This window comes from Canis aureus, chromosome 17 (assembly GCF_053574225.1).
Source record: "Canis aureus isolate CA01 chromosome 17, VMU_Caureus_v.1.0, whole genome shotgun sequence".
NCBI lineage: Eukaryota > Metazoa > Chordata > Mammalia > Carnivora > Canidae > Canis > Canis aureus.
The window spans coordinates 57,839,289-57,858,163 of NC_135627.1; positions in this window are offsets into that span (position 1 = coordinate 57,839,289).

The window sequence follows — 18,875 nt, forward strand, 5'->3', positions numbered from 1 at the left end:
TGCCTTCGGTCCAGGGTGTAATCCTGGAGTCCCAGGATCGAGTTCCACGTCAGGCTCCTTGTATGGAGCCTGCTTCTCCCTCTGCCTGTCTCTCTCTCTTTCTCTCTCTCTCTCTCTCTCTCTCTCTCTGTCTCTCATGAATAAATAAATAAAACCTTAAAAAAAAAAGAAAGAGCATTTTGCTTTCTGTTAGTCCCTCTACATCTAACATAACCATACCCTGTGCTGAAAATCCCTTAGCATCTTGCTTCAAGTTCAAAAATTAAGTTTCACAACAGAATAAATTGCTCTACTAAAAAGATTGCTGTCAGTAAAAGGGCCTGGATTTTGAAAGTCCATTAGGGGCTGAACTGTCTTCTTTATAAATTAATGCAAATACAGTTTAAAATGCACTAAGCTGCTTATTTATTGACACTCTTCTTAGCACAGGAGAGACGTTCTAAGTCCCTACTGACCAGGTCCTGAGGAAATCTCTTTCTTCCACAGTCTGCCAGGATCTCAGCCAGTTTGCCATTGCTTTCCATGAACCAAGATGGTCTTAATTTTCCCCTAGGCCGGACTAAACTTTACATGGTTTCTTTCTGACTATGGTACCTGATTTCCTTTTCCTGGGAGCATTTACTTTTGAAAACTTTCAATTGTAAATTCTTTCTCTGCGACCCCCCCCACCTCCCCACCCCCCCTCCCCCCCGAGATACAAATCTTTACCCAGCCTCTTACCAGTTTACAACTCAGGAATGTCCTTCTCAAGGATCAGGGAGTTATTCCTTTGAAATACACTCATCAAGGAAGATAACAACCCTATCTCCTAGTCTCTGTGAGAGGGTAACAATCTAACTTCAATAACTTCTAATGAACACTGATGACCTAATCACATAGACCTAATTCATCCATAATGTCCTTAGGACTCCTTCATTAGCTCACCCTAACACTTAGAAATCCTTTCCAAAGGATGCAAGCATATACAATGGGGGGAAAGGCAGTCTTTTCAATAAATTGTGATGGGAAAACTGTGAAACTATATGTAAAAGAACAAAATTAGATCACTTTCTTATACCACACACAAAAATAAACTTAAAATTGGTTAAAGATCTAAATGTGAGACCTGAAACCATAAAATCCCTAGAAGAAAATATAGGCATTAGTAATCTCTTGAATATCAGTTTTAGTAGCATATTTATGGATAGGTTTCCTCAGGCAAGGGAAATAAAAGTAAACTGTTGGGACTGTACTAAAATAAAAAGCTTTTGCAAGGAAGCTATCAACAAAATGAAAAGGGAATCTAATCCACTGAGTAGGAGAAGATATTTGCAAATCATATGTCCAATAAGGGGTTCATAATCTAAAATATAAAAGGAAACAAAAAAAAACTGAGTAAAAGATGGCAGAGGACCTGAATAGACATTTTTCCAAAGAAGACATCCAGATGGCCAACAGACACATGAATATACTCAACATCACTCATCATCAGGGAGATGCAAATCCGAACCACAGGAGATATCACTTCATACCTGTCAGAACAGCTAGTGTCAAAAAGACACAAAATTACAGGTGTTGGCAAGGATATGGAGAAAAGATAATAATGCTTGTGCACTGTTGGCAGGAATGTAAATTGGTGCAGCCATTGTGGAAAACAGTATGGAGGTTCCTCAAAAACTTAAAAATGAAAAGACCATATAATCCAGTAATTCCACTATTAGGTATCTACTCAAAGAAAACCAAAACATTAATTCAAAGAAATACATTCACCACTATATTTATTGGAGCATTATTTATCATAGTCAAGATATGGAAGTAACCCAAGTGTCCATTGACAGATGAATAAAGAAAAGGTGGCATATATACACACAGTGGAATACTACCCAGCAATAAAAAATAATGGGGTCTTGCCATTGGAGACAACATGGATGGACCTACAGGTACTATGCTAAGTGAAATAAATCAGACAAAGAAAGATAAAAACCACATGATTTCACTTATATGTAGAATCTAAAAAGCAAAACAAATAAATAAACTAATAAATAGACTTTTAAGTACAGAGAACTGGTGGCTGCCATAGGGGAGGCAGATGGGGAGTGGTGTGCAAAACAGAGGAAGGGGATTAAGAGGTACAAAACTCCAGTTATAAAATAAATAAGTGAAGAGATGAAGAGTACAGCATAGGGAATATAGTCAATAATACTGTAATAACATTGTATGGCGACTATATTTATCATGGCGAGAACTAAGTAAAGTATGGGATTTTTAAATCAATATGTTGTACACCTAAAACTAATATAGCATTGTATGTTAATTATACATCAATAATAAGTGAATAAATCACAACTCCCATCTCTGATCTGAATGGAGTTAGTTTAAATCTCTCTTTCTCTCTCCCTTATTGCAATAGTCTTAAATAAAGTCTTCCATGCCTGTTTAACTCTGTTGGCTACAATTTTTCTTTGACACTACACCTCTCCAGAACCATTACCCCCCACTCCATTTTTTTAGGCCCTTCTTTAGTACTACAATGAGAATAAAATGATGGATTGGAGTAAATTTATTGAAACATAGAGAGATGAACTTGACATATTTTGTACCTTAAAAGCCATTATGAAATTGTTGATAGACCCACATGCTTCACAGTGAGACATACACTATATGCATGCAAGTGTCTATCCACTGAAGTTTTTAAATAAGCTTAGAAAAAAAACTCAATAAGGGCACACACCAAAATAATAAAAATGGTAATTTCTAGGCAGTAAGATAAATTTTTCTTTTCTACCATAACTAGGCCATATTTTCTAAATTATCTACAAAGAAATGCATTTGGGGATACATTTTTTAAATGAGAAGAAAGAGAAGATTCCAAATAGTAAAAGGAACTCTCACATGCTATCTCTAAAAATAATTTCACTAGCTTTTTTTTTCTTTTTACCAACTTTCCTATGTGTCATGCGTAGGAAACAGACAATGCTAACAAAAAGTATTACAAATGTATTTGCTGCTTCGAATACTGGTTTTTTTTCATTCTTGGATGTTCCTTAGAAAAGTAAAGCCTTCCTGACTTTCTCTTTGATTCCTGTAGGGTGAGTCCTTCCCTACTCTGCAGGTCCTGTGTCCTCCTCTCATGCAGGCAAGTGTCCTACACACAGAAGAATATGAATCCACTTCTGCAGATTTTAAAAACCTCAAGCCCCTTGAAGAGGCTGCCACCTCCAGTAAGTGATTTATATCTCTGATGTTAGAGAAGCAAAAGGGGGACACCCCCTCCCCCAGCCTCAAAGTTCACAGGAACAAGAGCCACTCAAATCATTCTGTCCAACTTAAGTGAGAGAACAAGATGCCCAGACACCTTCTTTTTTTTTTTTAATTTTTATTTATTTAAAAATAGTCACACAGAGAGAGGCAGAGACAGGCAGAGGGAGAAGCAGGCTCCGTGCACCAGGAGCCCAACGTGGGATTCGATCCTGGGTCTCCAGGATCATGCCCTGAGCCAAAGGCAGGCACTAAACCGCTGCACCACCCAGGGATCCCTGCCCAGATGCCTTCTGATGTGTGCTCATATTCCCAAAGAAAGAGAACTTACCACTTGTTAAACTTTAATCAACCCAATATCTGTCTACAGGAAGAAAGGGGGGAGGACAAGAGGATGAGAGATCAACACTATTCAGAAACACTTATATTAGGATCACAAAGGCTATTTAATCTGAAGAGCAGGATCTCCCTCTTTTGGAGGCTGCCTCCTAGATGCCTCGTACTTACTGTTTCAAATGGAGTCCCCACAGCTTAAGTAGGACACAGACTAATTAGAGCTCTGAAAGAAACAATCAAACTGTTCCAGGATTAACCAATACCTACAAGAAGAAATGTAGGGATAATAGGAAAAGGGGACAAGTCCTTGGCAAGGCAACACTTACAGTGAGGAAAGAAAATTATTCAAAAAAGCCTAAGGAGGGGCTGCCTGAGTGGCTCAGTCAGTTAAGTGTCTGCCTTCAGCTAAGGGCATGATCCTGCAGCCCCAGGATGGAGCCCCACATTGGGATCCCTGCTCAGTGAGGAGTCTGCTTCTCTGTCTGCCCCTCACCCTGCCTGTGCTCTCTTTCACTAGTGTGCTCTATAAATAAATAAATAAATAAATAAATAAATAAATAAATAAATAAATAAATGATAGATAGATAGATAGATAGATAGATAGATAGATAGATAGCTTTAAAAAAAGCCTAAGGAATGATAGGATCCTTACTGGAAAGATCAAAAACCCTCGTTGTACAGAAAGCCGGATTGAGACTGCTACTTACAAACTTTTTTTTGCCTTAAACAGACACAACATAGCCTGAGTCCTTATCCTAGAAGCTGTCAGTTGCCAGAGAAAAAAGGCTCTCCTCCAGAGAAAGAATCTTTTAACAATTACAGGTCCATAGACCCTAATACCACCCCTTGGTGCCAGATGTGTCTTCATATTCTGAATTTTTTGGATTTTAGGAAAGAAATCTGGTGCATAACCAACAATGTTATATAAGATCCCCGGGGCGGGGGGGGGGATCTGGGGTGACATCCATTAATTTTTCTTAAGCAAAACATTTGAAGAGTTACGCTAACTGGGATAAATAAAGGATATATATAAATAGACTCACATCAGTTCAAGTTTTGCTGACAGATGGGCTGTGGAAAAAAGAATTCAATTTCTTGAAGTTCGGGGATTTCAGAAATGTGCATAAGGGATCGTAGACCTGGATTTTTTGTTTTATGTCTGTCTTTCCCACCAGAGACTAAAAACTGCCTTATTTATCTTCCCCACTCCCTGGCTTAAGACTGGTGCTCGGCAAGTGTGCTGAATTTAATTGATTAACTCCCAGGCTCTACGCCTCCTGCCTTTGCTAGTGGCACTGCTCCAAAGCTCTGGATGCCCAGAGAGGCCCACACTGCAAGGGCAGGGCTTCTCCGCTCCATGTGCTCTGAGCCTCTTTCAATTGAAGGAGTTAAAAACAAAGCAAATTTTCTGCCTGATTTCAACTTCCCAATTTCAAGTGCTGCCATTGTGTGAACTGCCCAGAGATGATGACGGCCAAGAATTAGATTTTTGCAGCATCATGTTGTTTGGAGGTTCAGTAGCAATGTTCTGGAAAATGCTGATAAAATGACAAGGATGTCCCATCTGGGGAAACCATTAATAATTATTAATGCTTATCTCTTTGAATGTAGCAGCCTGGAGGCAAAGAAAGTAATTTAAGGCATGGTGGGAAAGGGAGTTCTCATCTCTTGCCCTCTGCAGGCAAGATTTCTCAGTGGATGCTTTTCCTCCAAGCTAGACTTCTGCATAGCGCCACCCACACTGCCCCATCTACCTCTTCCACTCACCATGGCCAGAAAGAAGCCACCAGCACTGCTTTGCCTCCTCTTTTTCTCCCTGGGAGTCACCAGAGGTCTGAAAGTAGACATGTCAGGTTGTTCTCTAGGTCCCAGTCCTTTACAACGAAGGACAAGGTCATAAAATATCTCACGTCTATTTTTCAGCTTTCCTTTTTCTCAGTGTTACTTATTGTAGAGGTGATACACAGCTAAAAATATAAATCAAGCAATTGATTAATTAATTAATTTTATAGGGAAAGTTAAGTCTCTAGTCCCACCCCTGTCCAAGGGCCCCAAGTTCCCCTTTTTAGGGGAAAGTACTTTGATTTTGATCCTACCAGGTATTGTCTCTACATATATACGGCTGTATCACTTTTAAAGTGTGCACTCCATCATCCTACCCACACTCTTCCACATCTTGCTCCCTCTCTTTAAATTCATTTAAATTATTAACATCCCTCTACGTTTTCGGCACACCACCCTTTTCTGCAGTGTACACAGGTCTTCAGATGTCTTCAGTGGCTCCCAGTGCCTATATCTGAAGGCCTCAGCTTGGCATTCAGGGCTGGTCTGCTACTTCACAATTAACCCCATAGATGCTATTGCGGGTTGAATTGTGTCCCCCCCCAAAAGACACTGAAGTCCTAACTGCCAGAATCTGTAAGTGCGACCTTACGTAGAAATAGTCTTTACAAATGTAATTAAAATGTGAGTTAAGAGGGATCCCTGGGTGGCGCAGAGGTTTGGCGCCTGCCTTTGGCCCAGGGCGCGATCCTGGAGACCCGGCATCGAATCCCACGTCGGGTTCCCGGTACATGGAGCCTGCTTCTCCCTCTGCCTGTGTCTCTGCCTCTCTCTCTGTGTGTGACTATCATAAATAAATAAAAAGATTTAAAAAAATAAAATGTAAGTTAAGATAAGGTCATATTGGAGTAGAGTGAGCCCTTATTCTAAGGTGACTATTATCCTTATAACAAAATAGAAGAAACACAGAGACCTACACACACGAATAGAAGGTCATGTGAAGACACCCAGGAAGAACACCATGCCAGGGATCCCTGGGTGGCGCAGCGGTTTGGCGCCTGCCTTTGGCCCAGGGCGCGATCCTGGAGACCCGGGATTGAATCCCACGTCGGGCTCCCGGTGCACGGAGCCTGCTTCTCTCTCTGCCTCTCTCTCTCTCTCTCTCTCATTGTGTGTGTGTGTGTGACTGTCATAAATAAATAAAAAAATTTTTTAAATTAAAAAAAAAAAAGAATGCCATGCCAGAATGGAGACAGAGATGGGGATGAGGCATCTACAAGCCAAGAAACATCACAGATTGCAGGAAACATCAGAAGCTAAGAGACAGGCATGGAACAGTTCTCCTCTACAGCCTTCAGAGGCATGTGCCATCTTGATTTTGAATTTCTGGGCTCCAGAATGGTGAAAAAATAAATTTCTGTTGTGTTAAGCCATCCAGTATTGGCTGGATGGCATCCATATTGTCACAGCAACCCTAGGAAACAAATGCAATGCCACTGAGCTTTCCTTCTTCCTTCATGTTTCCACCCCAATGGACCACACCTGCCTCCCTCTCTTTTCCACCTGCTTCTTACAAGTCTGTCAACCCAGCCAAGCAGCTCTTTCTCCAGGATCCTCCTTGAAACTTCAAGCCTGCTTTGATCTCTAACTTCCTTGAACCAGTTATCTGTGCTCTTCATAATTGTCCCCTTGACTTCTATGGTCTCATGTGTACATACCTTTCCTCCTCAACTGGCCTAAAGTTCTTTGAATATCAAAACTGTGTTTTATTTTTCTCTTGATTCAGGGTGGACTTGCAGTATACATTCAATAAGCAATCCTTGATCTTGATCTGATACTGTTAAAAGGTTACTAGCTAGAAAAAAATGATAAGAAAAGAGTCCTCTGTGACTTGCCATTACCCATTCCAAAGTATGTTCAATGTCTCTAATCTAACATGATGAAAGAAAATCTACTAAAAAGGCACCGATTCTTTACTGCATTTCAAAAGTAAAATGGATTCCTTGTTGTTTTGTTCAGGGTTCTTTGTTTTTTGGGGGTTTTTTTTGGTGTGAAATTCAAGTTATGATAATCACTAGAAAGTTCACTATTACAAAGGGTAACTTAAATGCTAAAGTGTAAGGTGACTTATGAGATCCAAATATAAGTTACCAGAAATACATTTATTTTACTATAATACCTCATTTTTTAATAATCTGCAAGAAAGGAAATCTAAAATAATGATGAAAGGACAGTATTAATGGAACTCCAACAGCCAATTGATTTAGAAAGTCTGAGAAAGGGCCGAGCCAACTTATAGATATTATTGGAATAAGAGAACTGAGTGGACGCTTATCAATAGACCAGTACTAATGGCCATTGTATTTACCTAGATGTGAACTCTTTCTCCCGCAATTATTTTAGAAGTACTGCAGATCCTAGAATCAAATAACCTTAGAGTCAGGAAGGACCTTGAAATTCAATATCATGTAATCTGTTACCCCATATAGAATTTCCTCTTCTTCCTCCCTGATTTGCTAAAAACTTTGAATACAGCTAATAACAGGAGGCCATACTGAAGGCCCCTAGAATCTGTTGCAACTGGTGCATCCTGAAGTAGAATGCCTATAGCGAGACCCCACAACTCTATCTCCTTGCCCTCATATTTAAGTGTCAATAGGAAGATTTCACATCAGAGAAGAAAAATGAATGGTAATTCTTTACCTAATTGGGGTCACCAGTCAGGCTAGGCCTCTCTTTGCAGGAGCCCCTAAGTCCCCAGAACCACCTCTCTGACTGGTCACTGTAGCATTTCCTACCAAGCATCGCCTGTAAGATCAGATGCCCCTGAAAACACCAAGGGGTTTGCTCACTGCACCCAGCAATGACATATTTCACTCACATGAAGGCTTTGGGAGTGGAAGGGTAGGTTTTGGAATCCTAGAACTTAAATTTAATGGGTTTGAGTATAACTGCTCTTGAGCCATTGCAGAGGCAATGGGATATCTAACCAACAAAGTGGTTTGTACATTTTCATCTTAGAATGAGGCCTTAAGAGGATAGGTTGTAAAGAAAAAGCATAACAAGCCCTGTATTCATTTTCAATGCTTGATAACTAATTACTCAAGTTTAGTAGCTTAAAAAAAATATGTATTATCTCTATTTCTGTAAATCAGAGGTCCAGGCACAGCTTAGCTGGGTCCTCTGCAAGGCTGCTACCAAGGTCACTCAGAGCTTACTTCCCTGGACTCATGGCTGGCACTAAATCTATTTCCAAACTCTTTCAAGTGGTTACCAGAATTTAGGTCTTTGTGTCTGTAACACTGAGGTCCATGGATTCTTTTTGGCCATTGACTGGAGGACACTCTTAGCTCCTAAAGGCTGCTCACAGTTCGCCACTTGGCCCTCTCCAGAGCAAGTGATAGATAAGGCAGGGACATTTTTAGTAATTTCCCGAAGCTGGTTGGTTCAGAGAAGGGAACAAATACAGGAGATAGCATTAATAGGACTTTGTGCCAAATGTGAAGCTAGTGAAAAAGGAGGAATCTCAGATGACTTCCAGACCTCAGGTCTCAACCCATAAAACCACTAACTGATTTAGAGCATATAAACCACTAACCAACAAAGAGAATCAAGAGAAAAATAAGTTGGTTGGAGGATAGGAGGTGATGGGGAAGATGTTGAGCTCTGTTCTAAATATATCAAGTTACAGACACTTTTTAAAAAATATTTTATTTATTTATTTATTTATTTATTTATTTATTTATTTATTGGAGAGAGAGAAAGAGAGTACACATAAGAGAGAGGAGCAAGGCAGAGGGAGAAGCAGGCTCTCCATTGAACAGGGAGCCCTACATGAGCTAGATCCCAGGAACCCAGGATCATGACCTGAGCCAAAGGCAGACACTTAGCCAACTGAGCCACTCAGGTGCCCACAAGTTACACAGATTTTTAGAGGTGTTTTAACTTAACTTGTACCAATGTTCCATTGCTTGCTGAGTCCATTTAATTTAGATGGGACATTGTCCACATTTTCCCAATTTATTTACTCTTCTGTTTTCATCTTCTATTTTCCATAGTACTTAGCTGCCCAGCATAGAGCCATGTGAATTCCATATTTGCCTTTAATTTCTTATCTCAAAATGTCATTTATTATTTTACTACTGACACAATGCCTTGGATGATCCTTTCCACCATTAAATGTCAAGTGATTACTTCACAATGCTAACTACTAAATCTTAACATGAGTTGATATAGCAATTACTAAGGTGTTGAGATTTTTGAGAACCATAAAAATTAAATCCTTTTTTAAAAAGCCTTTTCAGGGGCATCTGGGTGTCTTAATCGATTAAGCATCCAACTCTTGATCTCAGCTCAGGTTTTGATCTTAGGTTATGAGTTCAAGCCCCATGGTGGACTCCACATTGGGCACAGAGCCTACTTTAAAAAAAAAAAAAGCCTTTTTATGCATTCAGCTTGAGTTCCTCAGTGCTACTGTCTAAAGGCAAGTAGCTTCCCACTGAAATGAGGAAAAACTGAACAACTCTTTGAAGCCCTCAGACTCAGTCACCAGTATAAGTAAACTAGCTCAAAATTATTTAGTTCCAGGATTGAAGAGTTTCACCCTGAGGCTGAAAACACAACTACTTGAAGGCATAGTATTTTTCCAAAGTAGGAAATCTGGAGATACTGTAGACTTCTGTAATCTTGGTAACATATAAACATTGAGGACTGAATATTTCCAAAATTTATAGAAGCTAGAGTTGTGCATTATGTTGCACAGTGGTTAATTATCCAACTGATCAATGTCAGTGTTTCTTTGCTTATTTAAACATTAATCCAAAGTTAAACCTTGAAAAAATTAATGCATTTGCACATAAAAATTTGGACTAAAAATTTCTTCCTACAGTCTTAAAGTGTTAATACTGGCCTTCAGTGATTCAATGAAACGACGTTATAATCTTGACTCTTCTCATAAACATTAGCCATAATAACTATTTTTTAAAATACTATAACCCAGCATTCCTTATTCTAGTCACTTTTAAAGGCATTTTATCCTAAAGTGTAATCATTTTTCAGACCCTATCTTAGAGAATTTACAAAGAAGAAAACTTTTTTCTGATATTAAAAAAAATAACATGTAGACAAGATATGTAAGATAGGGCTTGAAGATTTTGAAAATAAGAAAATTGTTATTATTTTCTCTCTACTTATGAAAGTAGAATCATATCAAAACCTCAACCTTATGTTTTAGAGCTGAATATCAAGGGAGAGCTTTAGTGTGAAAAGAATTTCCAAAAATATTACTAACTGAAAATTTTTAGAGAAAGTTATAAACTGTGATTAAATAATAGTTTAACTTATTCACTATTAAGAATATTACTGAGTAGCCACAAGGTGCATTTTGCTATGGAAGAAAGTAGTGAGGTATTCATAGAAAGATTTGTTTGGGAAACAAAACAAATCTTCCCATTAAACTTAGAACACTAAGCTCTAAAGTTCCCATAAATTAGGTAAGTATGAATCAATGAGAAGCCAAAGTGGTAAATCAATCCTGTAGGACTTTTCATTTGTAAAACACTTTATTTTTTAAATAAAGCATCTTCACATCATTATTACATTTTATCTTAATAGCATCCCAACGATAGGTTGTTGTTCAGTCCTTGTTCCTTGTTGAGAAAGAAAAGGTGGAAGTAAGTTTTGCAAATAAGCCAATAGAGTTTGCAACTCTATCTTGGTCAAGCTGAAAGCACACAGAAGCATTTTCATCTTTAAGATAAAGACAGTCACTGGTCAGCCCAGGTGGCTCACTAGTTTAGCATCACCTTTGGCCCAGGGTGTGATCCTGGAGTCCCAGGATGAGTCCCACGTCGAGCTCCCTGCATGGAGCCTGCTTCTCCCTCTGCCTTGTCTCTGCCTCTCTCTCTCTCTCTCTCTCTAATGAATAAATAAATAAAACTTTAAAAAAAATAAAGACAGTCACTCACTTCAGACCATGAAAGCCTGGGGTCTTAGGAGAACTGCTACACACAAAAGCCTATTTTACAGCTTTTCTCCTACTCACCAGAGAGCCAGGCAGCAGACATTCAGGAGACTCTGGTTCACCCTTCAACTAGAAGTGAATAACTAACTTTACGAAAGGAAAGAATATTCCTGTTTTCTAATAGTTCATTTCATTGCTCTTTAAATCTAGTATCCACTACCTCTGACAATGTACTTCTCCACAACCATTCCTCTGTCCCTTATCTCTTATTCTTCTTTCTTCAACTCAAGGCAGAATTTCTCAGAATTTGAGAAAGCCCTGGGCCATTTCTATTTTTTTAGGCTTCCAGCATATAATAAAATATAAAGACAATCCAAAATAGGATAGCAATTTTATTGTTTAAAATTAATTCTTTTAGGAAAATAAGCCTATGAAAAGATGTTCAATATCATATGTCATTAAGGAATTGCAAATTAAAACAATAAGATACCACCCGACACCTGTGAGAATGGCCAAAATGCCAACACTAATAACACCAAATGCTGGTGAGGATGTGAAGCAACAGGAACTCTCATGCACTGCTAGTGGGAATGCAAAATGGTATGACCACTTTCGAAGACAGTTAGTTCAGCCATTTCTGACAAAACTAAACATAATTTTACCAGCAATTATGTTCCTTGATTTTACCCAAATGAGTTGAAAGCTTATAGTGACAAAAAAACCTGCACATAAATTATTACAGCAGCTTTATTCATAATTGTCAACAGTTGGAAGTAACCAAAACACCCTTCATTAGGAGAATAAGTAAATGTGGTACATCCAGTTAATGGATTATCCAGTGATAAAAAGAAATGAGTTATCAAGCCATAAAAAGACATGGAGGAAACTTAAGTGCATATTACTAAGTGAAAGAAGCTATATCTGAAAAGGCTACATACTGTATTTTTCCCATTATATGACATTCTGGAAAAGGCAAAACTATGAACATAGCAAAATGACCAGTAGTCACCAAGAGTTAGTGTAGAAGGATGAAGAGTTGGAGCACAGAGGATTTTTTTTTAAGTAGATTCCACACCCAGAATGGAGCCCAACAAAGGGCTTGAACTCATGACCCTGAGATCAAAACCTGAGCCAAAATTAAGAGTCAGATGTTTAGTCTACTGAGCCACCCAGATGCCCCATGGAGCATAGAGAACTTTTAGGACAATGAAACTATTCTGTATGATAATAAAATAACACATACATTTCACTACATATTTATTAGAACTCATAGAATATACAACACCAAGAGTGAATCTTAATGTGTCACTTGGAGTGATAATGATATGTCAACATAGGTTCATCAATTGTAACTCTGGCACAAGATGTTGATAGTGGAGGACACCGTGCATGTAGAGGGTAAGAGATATATGGGAACTCTACTTTAGGTTCAACTTTGCTATGAACCAAAAACTGCTCTAAAAAAAATAAAGTGTATTTCTGGAGCACCTGGGTGGCTCAGTGGTTGAGCATCTGCCTTTGGCTTAGGGCATGATCCCAGTGTCCTGAGATCAAGTCCCACAACAGGTTCCCCATGGGAAGCCTACTTCTCCCTCTGCCTGTGTCTCTGCCTCTTTCTGTGTCTCTCATGAATAAATAAATAAAATTTTAAAAAAATAAAAATAAAATCAAGTAAAATTAAAGTGTATTTCTAAAAATTAATGCTTATAGCACAGATACACACAAATACAAGTGTATGTATTACTTCATTAAGAGATAACATCAAAACTCTTAATTTGAGGCCCATAGCAGTCAGTATTGGCAATTGCAAATAATGCTTTAGAAAAAATAATTTATTAAAGGATATTTGTTATCTTGCAGAATTTATAGAGAAATCAGAGAAGTCAAGTAATGATACACATCTCGAAACCACTCAGAAGCAATGCTCAATCACAGGGATGCCACCACTGCCACCAGCTGCTTGGTCCTGAACACACATGCCTTGGTGCCAAAAACTGCCTCAAATGCCCCAGAAGAACCAGATGCCTCTTCCATCATTTGCTAGATCAGTATTCCCACAGCTACCCCCCTTATGTTGCTTCCTTCCCTAAGTCCTACACAAATACATCTGACTGCAGCACCTAAGTCACATTTTTGCACCCTAGCTTCAAAAAATCTGAAACAAATTCTAATTCTGTCGTGAGAAAGTGGGACTACCAGTGTGGGAAACTATCAATATGCCTAGAAATCTGGAAGGTAACTCAGGTGTCAACTTATAGCAATTAGACTTACTATGGGACAGGTTGATCCTGAAAAAGATGACAGATAGATAGATGATGATGATGATGAAGATAGATAGATAGATAGATAGATAGATAATAGGTAGATAGATAATTGAAAAGGAAAGAAAGAAAAGAAAAGAAGGAAAGTTAAATGTGGGGGTTTATAGCCCAATGGAGATGTCATACATGGAGACATACAGATAAAAAATCATACATACCATCAGGTGTTAGTTAAAACCAAAAAAGCAGATGAGAGAGACCAAGGAGGTAGTGTACAATGAGAAAAGCAAAGGTCCAAGGATGAAGTCTTTAGAATCATTAACGTTTAAGAGTAAGAAAGAGTAAGAAGTCATGAAGGAAGTGAAAAATGGACAGAGGTCATCAACTTTCAAGAACGTAAAAATGTCAAGATTAGAAAATCAGCAAAATACTCCTGTAAGTATTGGGGCACCTGGGTGGCTCAGTTGGTTAAGTGTCTACCTTCAGCTCGGGTCAGGATACTGTAGTCCTGGGATCCAGCCAGCATTGAGCTCTGCATTCAGTGGGGAGCCTGCTTCTGCCTCACCTTCTATACCACCTCCCACTTGCTCTCTCTCTCTCTCTAAAATAAATAAATCTTTTTAAAAAAAAGAATAATAAAAATTACATTTAAAAAGAGATTCCCCCTGAATTTGCTAAGTTCCTCTGGCTTCAAATCCCAAGCTCATTTCTTTCTGCCACACTGGCTGGGGTGGCCCACAGAGATTTTGTTTCTATCACTTTATACACCCAGGCTCATGTGTTATTAGCATTTTGCTAGTTGTCATTTATCATTCTGGCATCTGTTGCTGGAGCTTCTGAGGATACATATTAGTCATCTTAAGGAATTCAATTCAAATCCAGTGAATGAGATGATTTCTTAAGCTTTTGGGGGAACTTTTTCAAAGGCTCACACCTTGACACACTGAGGAGAGGATGAGACTCTTTTAGGTATTTGGGGATCAGGATTTCAACCTGGCCAGTTCACATGACCTCTGATTCTCTGCTGACATTTGGAGAATGCAAATGTGGGTGGGAGTGGGCCCCAGGGTAAATACGTAGAGCTATTAGGTTGGTGACAGGTTCTGCTTCACAAGGTTCTGATGACCCTGCACCCAACCAAGGAACCTAAAATCCTGGGACTGCAGCAATAGGGATAACAAAAAGCAGAGCTGCTACCCCTATTTTCCCAACTTTAAAAAATTCTCTCTCTTTCAACTCTGAGCAGAGAACTCAATTTCTAGGCTACATGGGTCAGTACCAGATGGCCCTGGACCAAAAGGAGTAACTGAGCAATTTCACTCTGAGCAACTCAAGCAAAGTATGACCTGAGATGCCTTTTTTCTTTTTCTTTTTTTTTTTTTTTACTTAAAGGTTTTAATAATCCTTCAATAACTCAAATGGACAGAACATTTGGATTATATTCTTTGACTTTAAAGTATCTTATTCAAAGATACTGAAGTTTCTAAATTTTTAATATCAGACTCCTTTTTAAGATTCAGCTCTCAGGGTAGCTCTGTCCTAAGGATAGGAATTCAGAAATAAGGTGTGCTGGGATGGATGTCCAGCAAACTGGAGATGTAAAGCAAAACTGGACATAACTGGACAACAGCCCTGGTGACAAAGGCTGGCCAGGGCAAGGTCAAGTCGGACAGTCCAAAGCACCCAAAGAATGTAGTCAGCCCTGGGATTCTCATCTGGCAGTCAGGTTGAATCACTAGGTGAGCCCATGGGTTAGAGGATAATGCCAAATCAGATGGAGTTGCATTATCATCCTAGAAAAGATACGATGTAATGGAGAGCTTTACCACAGAGCCAGAGAAACATAGTTTGATATCCTGTTGCTCCTTCTTAGCAGCATAATGGGGACTCTTCTTGAACCTGTTTCTTTCTTGTGAGGAGTATTCATACCTATGACTTATTTACAATGGTTGGTTAAAGAAAATGTTCACAAAGCACCTTGCACAATACCTCAACAAAACAGGAATGAAATTAATGTAAGCAAGTGACATGATTATTAAGACCTGTTCTTTCAGCACAGAATGACTGACAGTAGCTGGGAATGTGGAGAACACAAAAAGGAGATTGGCCAAAACTAGCAGGATGGTATCAGAATTGGCATTTGGAACTTGGAAAAGCATTCTTTCCATAACTACACCAGGGTGTGTATATTACCCCAAAGGTTACAGATTTTTTCTTAAACACACAAAAAAGCCCAGTCATACACAAAAGCAGTTATTATCACTATTAACATCCCCATAGTAGAGTCTCTTGAAGATAAATTCTAGCTCAAATTCTAATTCTTGAAGATAAATTCTAAGAAAAGAGATTTATGTGTAAATGCAAGATGCCACCACCTACTATAAATCATTTCCGACATAAAAGAGATGTCTAAAGTGAAACTGACCATGATATTCTGATCACAAATTGCTTCCAGGGACACATAATATAATAAAAAGCAAGATAAGAGAGACTGCCTGTGGGAGAGAATGTTTTAAGAGAATTGTTTCTCTTAAAAATTTTGATATAGGTTTTTCCGAATAGGTCTCCATGCCAAATAATAAACCTTTAATACAAGCACTTGCGACTTCAAACATCTGTATTCATCACTGAAACATGTTTCTTCAACAAAGACAGGCTCAGAATGCAAGGAAGATAAAATCAAATACATTTCTTTTGCAACTCTGCTCAAAGAAGTTGAAATGAATATCTAAAAATGTTTTCTTTTCTCCTTGTTTCAACTAAGGATAATCAAACACTTAGTATATTAACAACATCTGTAAAAAGGGCAAAAGCAGCCAACAAATAAGTAAGCCCCAAAAGACACAGAAAGAAAGCTCTGAATCCACGAGTTCAGAGAAAATTTGTTTTTTGAATTTTTTGTTCTTTTTTTGTAAAATTAATTTTAAAATGTACTGATGGCCTAGAGCTGTAGTTATCACTTATGGGAACATAAGCTATATTTACTTACACACTTTTCTCATTTGACTTCTTATATTTACTCTCAAATGAGGGAAGTGGACAGCTGGAGAGCAAACAGTGCAATCTGCCAAGAAAACAACTGTAAAGGGAAGCTGATAGACAGTTATTATCTTGGTAATGGCTGGCAAAAGAACTCCTCATAATGATAGCTTTCACTGTTCTCTAGGATAAAGTGGTGAACATTTTTTAAGTGCTCCCAAAGAAAATCCAGAAAAGGGAGAGAAGAGCTTTATTTGGGGGAAAGGAGGCAGAAAACTTAAGTTGCCACCAAGCTGAGGATAAAATAGACTTGTCTAGTGAAGATGTTAAAACTGCATGATGTGAATGTTTGAGGTAAACCTACTCCTCTGTGTCCACTATAAAACCCTCAGTGAAATCTTCTGTCTACGAGATTTCTAGGTAAGTAGATTCTTCAAAGGATGATACAGAAGTGCTAGGTCTGCATGCAGGCAGTCACAGGTTGAACACAGAAAGGGTAGTTGTGGCTTCTGGAGCCAAAGGATGAGAGCACAGCTGATGTTGGGATCACAAAATGGTGGACAACCCAAGGACCAATCTATAGGCCTCCACCCAACCTAATCCATGCTTTGCAGGGACCTTGATAATCAATGTGGGGACACAAAGGAAAGAAATTCATGGAAGGATAGGAAAGAAAACCTTGAGCAAAGGAAAAAAGAAAAACACAAAGTACCACGGGTCAGAGATAGAATGAAAACTGACTTTTCCAAATACTCTTAGCTCAAGAAACAGCCTATTCTCTAGAATAGCACAGGAACATAGCAAAATGGTCATGGAATTGTTACTACAAATATATTGAAATGGAAACATATCATTTGTTTTTCAGTAATCTATGTTTTATACCTGGCAGGTTTTTCCAATCCCCATCATCACCTCTCAGTCTTTCTCACCTCATATTTCTATCTCAGAGTACCAGAATAAATGTAGTCCTATATGACATGGATGTTTATGACTCATAAAATTGCAATTTTCTATTAATGGGACACCAAGTTCAGGAATAAAGAGAGCCATCTCCCAAGGACTTACAATACTGAGTGCTGCCCATAAAGTCAATTTTGAGCCAGAGGTTGTGAAGGATTTAGAAAATATAACTTCCCCTCTCTTAATAAATTGATGGTCTAATCATTTTAGTGTAAAATTTGATGATGTAAAGAATAACTGTAATGGGCAGTGAAATTTACTTGTTCCTGTCAGGTAACATCAAAAGCAAAAAGCAAGAAACTGACAAACAGTATAGACCAAAGATAGACCAAAAGCAACAATTCTGTAAAAACAGAATAATAAGTCAACACAAGGTACAGATGACTGAAGAGAAGCTAAAATCATAGTCATGAACCAAAATATAACACTGTTTAAAAAAAAATAGGAGTTAAGATGACAGAGTAGTAAGGAGACCCTGAGCTTACCTTTTCCCTTAAACACAGCTAGATCAACATCAAATTATTTTGAACTAGGAAGTCCATATGGGGATTAAGAAAACAATCTGCACAATTGGAATGAAAGAACATGACAGATGCAAGTCTTATCTTATCAAACAAATCAAAGCTCACCTAGTTAAAGTTCCAAACACTCCCCACCGTAAGCAAGAAGGAAATCTGTAGAGGACTGATCTGTGGGAAAGAGCAGCCAAAACACAACAGCAGAGTGCATACAACATACACGAGAAACACAACCTGAAGCACTTCCCTGGACAGTGTAAGACCCCTTCTTAATATGGTATTACTCTTAGGAGCAAGAAATAAAACAAGCTTTCATAATATGCAAAACAGAAACCTAGACTTAATGACAAGACAGAGGAGTTCTCCACCCGCCCCCCACACACACACACACACACAAAGATCAAAAAGAAATCACAGCCAGGGATTTGCTTAAAACAGAGATAAGCAATATATCTGAACAGAAATTTAGAACAACAGTTATAAGATACTATCTGGGCTTGAAAGAAGCATAGAAGACACCAGAGCAACCCTGGCTGCAGAGATAAAAGTCCTAAAAATTAGTCAGGCTGAAATAAAAAAAAATGCTGTAACCAAGATACAAAGTGACTGGATGTAATCACAATGAGGATTGAAGAAGCAGAGGATAGAATAGGTGATATAGAAGATAAAATTATGGGGAAGAAATGAAGCTGAAGAGGGAAAGGAAACTATTCAATCACAAATACAGACTTACGAAACTCAATGATTCCACATAGCACAATAGTATCTGTATCATAGGAGTCCAGAAAGAAGAGTGGGGAAAGGAGCAGAAGGCTTATTTGAACAAACTACAGCTGAGAA